Raw genomic sequence first — 12,023 nt, 5'->3', positions numbered from 1 at the left:
TGTACTCATTTTGTATAAAGAAAACTGAAATCTACATAGCAGGCTCAGGGATTTGTCCAGTGTCCTACAGTTGGTTGGTGTGAGGCTGGATTTGAAAATTGGGGATCTTGGATCTTGACTCTTGACTCTTCAGCTCTCATCACCTCACACTGATCCCCTCTCCCCCCGAAACATGAGAGAATGTGGGAGGAAGGCATTGATGATAATTGAAAGACAAAAATACAGAACCTCAGAGAAATTATTAAAAGAACTGCACATATGTAGTTCAGAAATCTTTGAGACCCTGTGTCTAATAGTGCTTAGAATCTTCTTATATAATATTAATATTCTATAGTCTAGAATAGATTATAGTAGGATTTGTTTTATGATGATTTGGGCTGTATCTTTAAGAAAACAAAAGATTATAGCAAAAGGAGTTTAGGGAAAACATAAACAAAAATTGATACTAAAATTGTATGTATGCAATTTCCAAAAAAGGGAGGAGGGAATATATGAGACCTTTCAAGTTCCTCTGGTGCTGTAATTAAATTTTCTCTCATCTTGCTTTTGATTGGATTAGAATTCACTCAGTTAAAGATAATCTAGGGCCGGGCACCTATAATCCCAGCACTTTGGGAGGCAGAGGCAGGAAGATTGCCTGAGCCCAGGATTTTGAGACCAGTCTGGGCAACATGGCGAGACCCCATCTCTTTAAGGAAAAAAAAAAAAAGATAATCTAAGTGAAAAATGATTCAAGTCTAAATAGGTTGGGTTAAAGTAGGTTTTAGAGGATGTTGTCATTGGCACTGGATATTTCAAAGAAATAGTTTGAACTTACTTATAAAGTAAGAAACGGGCCATGGTATGAGGTATGTCAGTTTGGTATCTGGCTGCCATTTTAACATCATAGTAATAATAAGAGGAAATAATGGGAGTTAAGGAACAGTGAACTTTGGGTGAAATTGTGTTAACTTGTAATTTCCATGTAAATACAGATAAGGCAGGAATGAGTATCTTAGGCAATTAGAAATAACTCTGTCTACTGTCCAAACATGATGTGGATTTTGAGACCAAAACAAATTATAAGTGAAAGTAAGACCCTCTTAATGACAGCCTATTTAACCTTTTTGGTGTTTTTGTTTGGTGTGTGTGTGTGTTTTCTGTCATTCCTTCTAAGTTTTCCAGATGATCTTGTGTTTCTTCCCGTTCTCTGTGGGTTTTTAAGTATTTCATTTTATAAATGAAAAATACTTTGTTGCTTAATTAGCATTGGTAAACTGGACTGTTTTCTGTAGCAGAAATTGAATACAAGCCTAGCAAGGTAAATTCTGAGAAAAATGAGTAGTAATTGTCAATGGAAAATTTCGTGGTTTTTTTTTTTTTTTTTTTTTTTGGCCAATTCTATTTTTTTAGATGATAGTTTTGGGAAATACTAAGAATTTGAGCTCAATTTACTTTGGGGCAGTTATTTAATTTTCTTTGGGTTCAGAGAGCATTACTACTATATAAACAATTCAAATAATAAAAGAAAGTGTGTTACCTCAAAAATGCCTTGTGTAATATATAACAGTTCACAAGATTTCTATTTTTCTTCCATTTATTACGATTACCAAGGAAGTATAACAAGAATTAAAAGAAATATATTATTTTGCGTATATATTTATACTTCAAAGTAATTTATATACTAAATTAGGTTTTGTTTGAGATGGTAAAATGAAAGACTTTGTAAATAAGAATACATGTTGATATGTGAAAAATGTAAAGTTAAAACATGTTGGCATACTCCTAGTTTCTCAGAACAAGAAAATGACTAATCTAAATTTCATTTCAGAATAAAACCCAAGACAAGCCACATAAAAGCAACCTAAAAATTAAACTGTCATCATATTATTTGTTTTAAAACTATGGAATAATATATCTGAGGAAGATTTCTCTCAAAATTGTTTTTCTCAATTTCAAGTAAGTAATTTATTTTGGTTAATATATTGGGGGTGAGGGGGGTGGGGGTGAGCCTTGGCATTGAAGTTGGTAAATCCTACTCATCCTTAAGTAACAACTTAAATATCAACCTCTTTAAAGCCTTCTGTGACTCCTTTGCCCATTCTCAAAGATTATCTCCTTGGTTTTCCAAGTCTTCGTCCCCTTCCACATTGCTGTTAAAGGATCTGTTACAATGGATATTGTGTTTGTCTCTAAGAATAGTCATGTGGCACTACCTTCATGGGCCCCACCTCATACTTCTCAACCCCACTGCCTTCTGTGACTCAGAGACCCCGAGCAAGTTATTATACTTGTGTTAGCCTTAATTTCCTCCTCTGTAAAGTGAGTTTTAATAATTTCTACAGCATAGCATTATTATGATTGAATAAGATAACCAGCAAATGTCTGGCATACATAGTAACGTAAATGTTACTTTCTTTACCTGTCTTATCTCCAGAATCTGCTACATTACCTCGTGTACTGAGTACTCTTTAAAATGTTTGAATTGAAATGAAAAATGGAATTTTTGTAGCATTTATTCCTCACATTAGGAGAAACTAAAACATCTGCACATTGTGGTATGAGATTTTTTACATTTGGTTAGTGACATATCTACAGGCTAGGTAATTGCCTGTTTAAAACACTTTTTAAAAATTTGGCTATGTTTTATAAGTGGTCCATCAGGACCTGAAAAGAACCTTATTTTCCAAAGCCATCAGTAGTGCCTTAAAAAAAAAGGTGATAGAACATGTTGAAAGTATGCATGCTAGATGTCACAGTAAAGGTGACATGTCAATAGGATTTACTGCTCTCTTCTTGTGAATTTGTAACACACACAAAAATGGAAGCCTTTGTATTTTAAACCTACTTAGGATTGTGGAATGTGGACTAAATGATTTATTATTGCCCACAGCATCACCTCTCATCACCATATATTTTCTACATACATTCCTAGGTTTTGTTTAATAACATTGTCTTTTAATTATTTATTTTTATTTATTTATTTGTTTTGAGGCAAAGTCTCACTCTGTTGCCCAGGCTGGAGTGTGGTGGCGCAATCTTGGCTCCGTTCAACCTCCACCTCCCGAGTTCAAATGATTCTCCTGCCTTAGCCTCCCAAGTAGCTGGAATTACAGCCACATGCCACCACACCCGGCTAATTTTTGTATTTTTAGTAGAGATGGAATTTCACCATGTTGGCCAGGCTGGTTTCAAACTCCTGACCTCAAGTGATCTGCTCACCTTGGCCTCCCAAAGTGCTGGGATTACAGGCATGAGCCATTACCACACCCCGGCATGTCTTTTAATTTTTTAATGAAGTCACTAGAAAGATATCCAAATTAATTATGATGTCTCACACTTTAGTTAATAATGCTTAGTGTTTTGAAAATAGAAGCCATGTTATCGTAGTTAAAAGACCTTAATTTTACATCATTTTACTAAATGAGGTGGTAAACCGTTTATTAAGGACCGTGTGCCCTGTTCTAAGCGATTTAGTCTTCACAACATTTCTATAAAATAGGACTGTTATCCCCATTTTACAGTTGAGGAAATGAGGCATAGACTTTAATTAACTTTGCCTAAAGTGATGCAGCATAATGTTTACCTCATACCATGTGAGGATTAAGTGAGAAAACATGTATTAGGCCATTACCCACTTAAACAGAAGAAACAGTGAAGCAGAATTTGAGATGTCTTCTAACACTTCCAGAATTTGATAATAGCCATTATTGAGATGTGACAGTGACCGTGAATATATTCTTATTCACGTGTGTGTGTGTGTGTGTGTGTGTGTGTGTGTGTGAGAGAGAGAGAGAGAGAGATAGTAAACCCTGGTACTCTTAACCCATTTTTTTTTTCTGAAGCAATTATTAATGTCTCCTCTCAAATTCATGCTCCCGTTTGGACTGAATTAATGTATATGTGTTTACAGGGTGATAGTAGGATTTTAATATCAATCTGATATAAAATTTTTATAAGTTCAGTGTCATTAAATAGTATGTGGACATATTCTCATTGTGAAATTTAAAAACCAGAACAGGTAAGGGAAAAATCTTCTTTGACCACCTATTCCCCTCTCTACTTGGATCAGCTTTTGCTGTATGATAAATCTTCCCAAAACATAGTGCTGTGAAACAGTAGGCATTTGTTAGCCTAATTCTGGGCTGGGCTCAATTAAGCAATTCTGCTGCAGCTTATGTCTGGCCTTGCTGATGTGGCTGCAGTCAGCTGATGGGTCAGCTGGGAGCTGGTTGGTCTAGGATAGCTATGTCTGGATAATCCCTACTGGTTGTTTGCTTGGGTGATGGGGGCCATGTGTCTCCCACAGGCTAGGTGTGGCTCTTTCACCTGAAGGGAGTAGTAGGATTTACAGAAGTAACTAGTGACAGCAAGCCTTGTATATTTTCTGTTGTCCATAGGCCAAAGCAGATCAACATGGCCAATTCCAGAGTTGATATGGGAGGGGTTTCCTAACCCAGTGGGGCTAATTCGGGGGCCATTACTGCAACAATCTATTATCCAACTGTTGCTGGCTAACTCATTTTTCAGGAAGCATGCGCCAGTGTGGCATTGCTTCTTTCTTGAAGTGGTGTTTATGTGAGCAATTTATTCAACAGTTCAGATAAATTTAGTTAATTCATTGTTCTTACTCGTTTTTATTCCATTTTTGTCATCCGTCAGCATTATTCTTAGTTTCATTCAACTCAACAAATACTTATTGAGCACCCATGAAGTGCATAATAAGGTATCAAGAGGTGAGCAGCAGATGGAGCAGGACTACTGTGTTAATCATCCAAGTTTGTTTTGTTTTGTTTTGTTTTGTTTTTGTTGTTGTTTGAGATGGAGTCTCGCTCTGTTGCCCAGGCTGGAGTGCGATGGTGTGATCTTGGCTCACTGCCACCTCCACCTCCTGGGTTCAAGCTATTCTCCCACCTCAGCCTCCTGAGTAGCTGGGATTACAGGCATGCACCACCCCACCCAGCTAATTTTTTGTATTTTTAGTAGAGACAGGGTTTCACCATTTTGGCCAGGCTGGTTTCGAACTCCTGACCTCAAATGATTCTCCCGCCTCAGCCTCCCAAAGTGCTGAGATTATACACATGAGCCACTACGCCCGACCAGTCATCCAAGTTTTTAAAAGTGGCCTACCTGTCTGCTTCATTATGTGAACAGAATTCTATAAAAGTAGAAAACTTTAACAATTTTTTGAGAATGACCAACAGCCCACACCAGGCTAAATATATCTTACATGCTACATTTTTAAACATCTTACAAGGATTTCTTCAAATGAGAAGAACTAATACAGAGGTTGTTTTGATCTGTACTCCCACCAGCAATAGGAGACTTTTTCCATGTCTTCATCAAGATTATGTTCTCAAATGTTTTGATCATTGCCAATCTAATAGACATAAAATGGATCTCAGTGTAGTTTTAATTTGCATTCCTTTTATTATGAGTGAGATTGAGTGTTTTTTCATATGCTTGAGAGGCACTTAATGGTATTTCCTTATCAGCGTACTGTTTATCTTTTACCCATTTTCCTGTTGAGACTCTTGGTCTTTTCCTTACTGATTCCAAAGAGCCTTCATATATTAGTAAAGTTCATCTCCATCTGTAAATTGAGTTCCAAATGTTTTCTTCCGTTAGGTCTTATGGTAGATTACTTTTTATTTAAGTAGTATCTTTTTTCATTTCATAAATAATCTTTATATCTGAATTAGGCTTTTAAATCACATTTAGATGAAGTTAAGTTTAAGTATTAGGCATGGGAATGGAAGGAAAAGATCCTGGCGTTATCAAATCTTTTGTAGAGAACTTTTTAAAACTCTTGATAGTTAAAATGAAAAACTTCAAAAGGATCCTGTCTTTGATTTATTTTTTCCTCTTCTACGTTTGGTTTTATTATGACATCAGTCCTTTTGACCGGGCAGTCCAAGGATCATAGCCTCTGGAAGGCTGTTTTTAGATGATGAGATTGTATAGTATAGATGGAAAATACTCTGTGTCACTTAGAAGAAATCGTTAATAATGTTGCTTTGAGTCTTGTTAATTTCATTGTGTGTGTGTGTGTGTGTGTTTGTGTGTGTGATGTGTATAAAACATGCATAGATGATGGTAGTGCTTCTAGCAATGCTCTACTCTTAAGTACAGTCTTCCCTCAGTATCCATCCCTTAGTATCCATCCCTTAGTGGGGGATTTGTTGCAGGAATCCCCGAGGATATAAAAATCCACAGATGCTCAAATCCCTTATATAAAATGGTGTAGTATTTGCATAAAATAACCTAAGAATATTCTCCTATATAGTACTTCAAATTATCACTTACACCTAATACATTGTAAATGCTATGTAATAGCTGTGATACTGTATTATTTAAGGTAATAATAACAAGGAAAAAAGTTTGTACGCGTTCAGTATAGATGCAACTCTTTCCCTGAGTATTTTTGATCCGTGGTTGGTTGAATCCACAGATGTGGAACCCATGGATATGGAGCGCCAGCTATATAATTTTCAATCTGTTCAGCCAACCTTAACCTAATCAACCACATGGGTATGTTAGGATGGCTAGATTAGGCTAGCCATTAGCAGTGGACCACTTAAAAGAAAAACACACAGAATGTAGACTTTTTTGAGAATGCAGTAATGCTACCTACTGCCCAAATAATATCCTAGATTTTTTCTGAGATTGTGGGAAGCCAGGAAGAAGGTGGCAGAGACATCTGTGACCTCCTGTGCCACATCTGACATGAAGTACTTTGACCTTTTCCCTTGACTTTTGTATAAAAAGGTATTAGAAAACTGCGAGGCTGGACAGATTATCATGTTTTGAGTAATTTAATGTAATTTTAAACATTTTAAAGTTGTCGAACCCTTTCTTCTTATATAATTTTACCCAGCAGCATCAAAAACAAATAGGAATCCATAAGTGATTGGTGGGGCATGGCAGAAAGCCAGTTTTTACCATGCCTTATATAGTTTTTAGTTTTTCAAAGTTATTGATGTATTCTTTAGCGTCTGCTTTGTTATTAACATCTTTATACATGTTTCACTGAAAATTGAAAGGAAGTTTTTCATTTAATACCAAATTACTGACTTACTGTTATTTTCTTGGTTAATGCTTTTTAAACAGTTTAAAATTTCTTTTTTCTAATTTTATTTTATTTTTTGAGATGGAGTCTCACTGTGTCGCCCAGGCTAGAGTGCTGTGGTGCGATCTCGGCTCACTGCAACCTCCATCTCCTGGGTTCAAGCAATTCTCGTGCTTCAGCCTCCCAAGTAGCTGGGATTACAGGCATGTGCCACCACACCATAACTGTCTAATTTTTGTATGTTTCATGGAGACGGGGTTTCGCCATGTTGGCCAGGCTGGTCCTGAACTCCTGACTTCAGGTGATCTGCCCATCTCAGCCCCTCAAAGTGCTGGGATTACAGGCACGAGCCACCTCGCCTGGCCTAATTTTAACATTTCCGAGGTTGTAATGTGTCTCATAATATGTACATTTAATACAGTAATTTTCCCTCCTGAAAAGCTGATATTAAACTGATAGGACATTTATAATCAGTGACTTCTTAGAGAAAACATGACATTTTAAAATTCCTCTATGTGCTTTTTTTTTAAAAAAAAATATAATGTGTCATGGAATGGGTTTGCTTCCCAAATAAACATTTGTCCTTCATTTTTGCCTTGCATCTGTAATTGTTTTAAATTTGTATATTTTGATGTGTTGTTTGGCACATCCCAGCTTCATGACTGATAAGTCTTTTATCACAGTGCTTTTCAAATTATTTGTGGTGAAGAATCAGGTTTTTTTCCCCTGATACTTCTTTAAAATACATTAAAAATGAATTACTAGAAAAATGAAATAAATGAAATGAGAATAACTGACAAAATAGTAATACAACCTCCATTTTTAAAAATTATTTTATTTAACAGGTATAGAATTTCCCTGTCAGACTGCTGTAAGAGTTTCTAAATGCTAAGTTTTGAGCTTTGTACTTGTCTTGTTGCATAGCTGTAGCAAACAGCTAGTTCATAGATGGCATTTGAGTAGCACTGTAGAGATCTTTTTAGCAATATAAAAAGACTAATTCATTTCTTCTTAAAATGTTTTTGTCCTGTGTCAAAATTGTTATTCCTATTTCCTTTCAGTTTGACTATTTCTGTGATATATTGTGTAAATCATTTTTCATCACTATTTTTAATCCTTTTATGTCACTTCAGTTTTAAACCCATCTGAAGATATTTTAACAGGGAGATTTTAAACAAAGTTTTTTTTGTGTTTTTTTTTTTTTTTGGTTTTTGTGTTTGAGACGGAGTCTCGCTCTGTTGCCCAGGCCAGAGTGCTCTGGCGCGATCTCAGCTCACTGCAACCTCCGCCTCCCTGGTTCAAGCAATTCTCCTGCCTTAGCCTCCCGAGTAACTGAGATTACAGGCGCGTACCACCATGCCCAGCTAATTTTGAATTTTTAGAAGAGACGGGGTTTCACCATGTCGGTCTGGCTTGTCTTGAACTCGTGACCTCAAGTGATCCGCCTGCCTCAGCCTCCCAAAGTGCTAGGATTATAGGTGTGAGCCACTGCGCTCAGCCAACAAAATTTGCTATAATTGAGGTTGGATTTTGCTTTTTACTCTTGTAATTTTATATTTTTACAATAACTTGGCTGGGTGCCGTGGCTCATGCCTGTAATCACAGCACTTTGGGAGGCTGAGGCAGGTGGATCACCTGAGGTCAGGAGTTTGAGACCAGCCTGGCCAACATGGCAAAATCCCGTCTCTACTAAATGTACAAAAATTAGCTGGGCGTGATGGTACATGCCTGTAATCCTGACTACTTAGGGGGCTGAGGCAGGAGAATCACTTGAACCCGGGAGGCAGAGGTTGCAGTGAGCTGAGATCGCACCATTGCACTCCAGCTCAACAAGAGAAACTCCATCTCAAAAAAAAAAAAACCAAATAAATAAAAATAACTTTATTTTACCCTTTCCTTTAGTGTGTGGCTTTTGCAGCATAGACCGTTTTTTGTGTTTTCCTTTTTTTTTTTTTTTTTTTTTTTTTGAGACCGAGTCTTGCTGTGTCACCCGGGCTGGAGTGCAGTGGTGTGATCATGGCTCACAGCAACCTCTGCCTCCTGGGTTCAAGCAATTCTTCTGCCTCAGCCTCCCGAGTAGCTGGGGCTATAGGCACATGCTGCCATGTCCAGCTAGTTTTTTGTATTTTAGTAGAGATGGGGTTTCACTGTGTTGCCCAGGCTGGTCTTGAACTCCTGAGCTCAGGCACTCCACCTGTCTAGGCCTCCTAAAGTGCAAGGATTACAGGCGTGAGCCACCATGCCCGGCCATGTTTTCCGTTTTGGAAAACATTGATAACAGAACTCATTTTAAAAAGCGTATGTACCAAAATGTAGTTTTTTTTATTGTTGTTTCTATTCATTTCTTTTTTCTTATTTCCTAAGAGTTCCATTTATATCTTAGACTGCATATAAGTCTTTTTATTTCTTCCTCTATGTATGTTATTGAGAACACACAGCATATACTTTTCACATTTTTTCTGTTTCTAAATGTAAATTATCACAGATTCTTTCCTTTGGCATTTTTAAGAAGATGTTTTGTCTATGCTGCTGAATGTTTGTTTAGGTCCCATTCCATACATATCTGTCTATGAACAAGGGCTATTTTTCCAGGCTTAGTGTTTGCCAGTAGGTAGGGTATGGCAAGTTCACTTTAATCATATTTATTTTCTGCTTATAAAAAGATAGAATTGCCTTCCCTAGCATAAAGAACTAATGATCGTATACAACCCACTTAGATGAAAACATTCATTTAGTGTACCTCTACTGGATTGAGGTTTAAGGTTTTTTCCGCTTTTCTCATTGCACAGTTCTCTGGTATATGGGAACTAACATATTTATGGATAACCTGAAACAGTGTTTTTTTTTTTTAATTTTGTTATTTATTTATTTATTTATTTATTTATTTATTTTACCAGAACGTTGCATGAAAGCCTCCAGGTTGTTAAAGGCCCTTAGGACTTTTAGTGATTTAATCAGTGATGGGAGCTAATTCATTTATTTAGATTTTGGATGCTATTTAACATGCCAGGATGAAGACAGCTATGCTGCGTCAATTATGTTGATATTGGTTGTTTTTAGAGTAGATGAACAGAGGTATTAAGTGAGAGAGTATGACCTTAGATGTCTTAGAAAATTTTTAGTAGGGGACTGGTTTCTGTTGGAGCAGACCGTGTCCCCAAGGTAGAGAATAGAGTTATACAATAAGTCCTCGCTTAATGTGCATGACAGGTTCTTGGAAATTGTGACTTTAAGTGAAATGACATATAATGAAACCATTTTTTTTCTCATTGTTATAATAAAATGAAGTTGAACAAAATGTTATTTGGAGATCTGCTACAAAGTTTTTCTTAAAGTTTAGGTTTCCAAGAACCTATCAACAAAGTTAAGTGAAAATTTACTGTATGTCTTAAATATTTTAGTGAAAAATTGGGAGAAGGATTATTCTGTATTTCATCAATTCTGAGAAGTATATTTTCCCTCCTTGTGCATCTCAGTAATTGGGATATGTCTTACAATCAGTAGTGGACCATATTTACTTAACAGCACTTTTCTTAGAACAAAAATTAATGATGTCATAATCACTAGCATCTTGGATTCAGTGAAATATATTAATAGTTGTTTAGCTTAGTGCCATTCTAAATTGCATCTCTTTATTTGTTGTAACATTAACCTTTCTTCTCTTCGGACAGTTTGGGCCTTGGGTTAACTTCCTAGCTTTGTTCACTTGGAAGCTTGATAAGGTAGAATATCGGTTGTATAACCAAGCACAATTGCTTATGGTAATAATGACTCATGATTACTAAATTGCGTAAGGACCAGAGGAGGACTGTGAATGAATTGTAAATACTGGTAGTTACACTGTTAACAGCTTTGGACTTCCCTGAGTTTGATAACTCTTGCAACTAAGCAAATCTGTTGCTGAAGCTCAGGAAGCTATGCCTAGGAGACTGGAGATATTGGTTGCTATTTGGTACCTGTAAGCTAGAGTAGCTACTGCAAGGACCTTATGCTCTCATTCTCTTACACTTGATCTGCCACCTGAGAGGGCCAAAGAGACTAGCCCCCGAATTGCAGTGAGGACTCCTGCCTGACATGTTAAGTATAACCAACCTGTTTGGGTTATGTGAGTCTCGGTGTCTAGTTAGGCCTAACGGGGTGTTGTACTTACATTCTGTGGCTTTATTTATTTTGTTTTTAATATTTGCTGAGTGAATCTATATTTACTATTCGTCATAAGAATTTTAAATTATAAATATGAGCACATCTCTACTAAGTAATGCCAAATTGTTTTCCAAAGTGATCATACCAACCTATACTCCCACCAGAAGTGTGAGTTTCTGATGTTCCACATCTTCACCAGTATTTAGGATTGTGAGACTTAAGTTTTAAATTAGGAATTAATTTAAAACATCTCATTGTGGGTTTGTACATTTTTCATCACTAGTGAGAGATTGAGTTTTTCCATATGTTTGTAGCCTACTCGTTCTATAAAATACGGAGAGATGTGTTGAAGTCTCCAACTTAATAGATTTATCTATTTCTCTTTCCAGTTCTATCAGTTTTTGCTTCATGTATTTTGAAAGTTTGTTAGATCCATATGTATTTCAGATTGGTATGCCTTTCTGGCGGAACAGCCTCTTTATCTCTGGTAATATTCCTTGTTCTGAAATCTTCTTTGCCTTGTATTAATATAACCACTTCAGCTTTCTTTTGATTGGTATTTACATGGTATATCATGTCAAAAACTGAAGTTTGCCACGAATTTCATAGATGCTAGCAATAGACATGAGATTTCCATCTCTCCATTTTATCACTTATTAATAAGGAGTAACTGGGGAGATGGTTGCAGGCCAGATACTGAGAAGCAGGTTCAAAGGCAGCTACCTCAATAGAGACCCATGGAGAATTGTCTCCCAACATATTTTTTCTGTTTTTGTTTTTTGTTTTACTTTCACTTTCAACCTATCTGTATCTTTACATTTAATATGGGTTT

General features: G+C 36.5%; 1 protein-coding gene across 6 annotated transcripts in view; it reads left to right on the top strand.

Annotated features, from left to right (window-relative positions):
* Window positions 1–12,023, top strand: part of REV3L (REV3 like, DNA directed polymerase zeta catalytic subunit) — a 194,940-nt gene that overhangs the window by 12,027 nt on the left and 170,890 nt on the right. For 3 of the 6 annotated variants that reach the window (XM_030809568.1, XM_030809571.1, XM_030809570.1), the window contains one exon: window positions 1,811–1,938. The exons of the other annotated variants lie outside the window; for them this stretch is intronic. The gene's annotated coding sequence lies outside the window, so the exon portion shown is untranslated. The remainder of the gene's footprint in view (window positions 1–1,810; window positions 1,939–12,023) is intronic. 6 annotated transcript variants of the gene reach the window in all.

This window comes from Nomascus leucogenys, chromosome 3 (assembly GCF_006542625.1).
Source record: "Nomascus leucogenys isolate Asia chromosome 3, Asia_NLE_v1, whole genome shotgun sequence".
Taxonomy (NCBI): domain Eukaryota; kingdom Metazoa; phylum Chordata; class Mammalia; order Primates; family Hylobatidae; genus Nomascus; species Nomascus leucogenys.
Note: the sequence above shows the minus strand (reverse complement) of the source record. Positions and strands in the feature narration are given on the sequence as shown.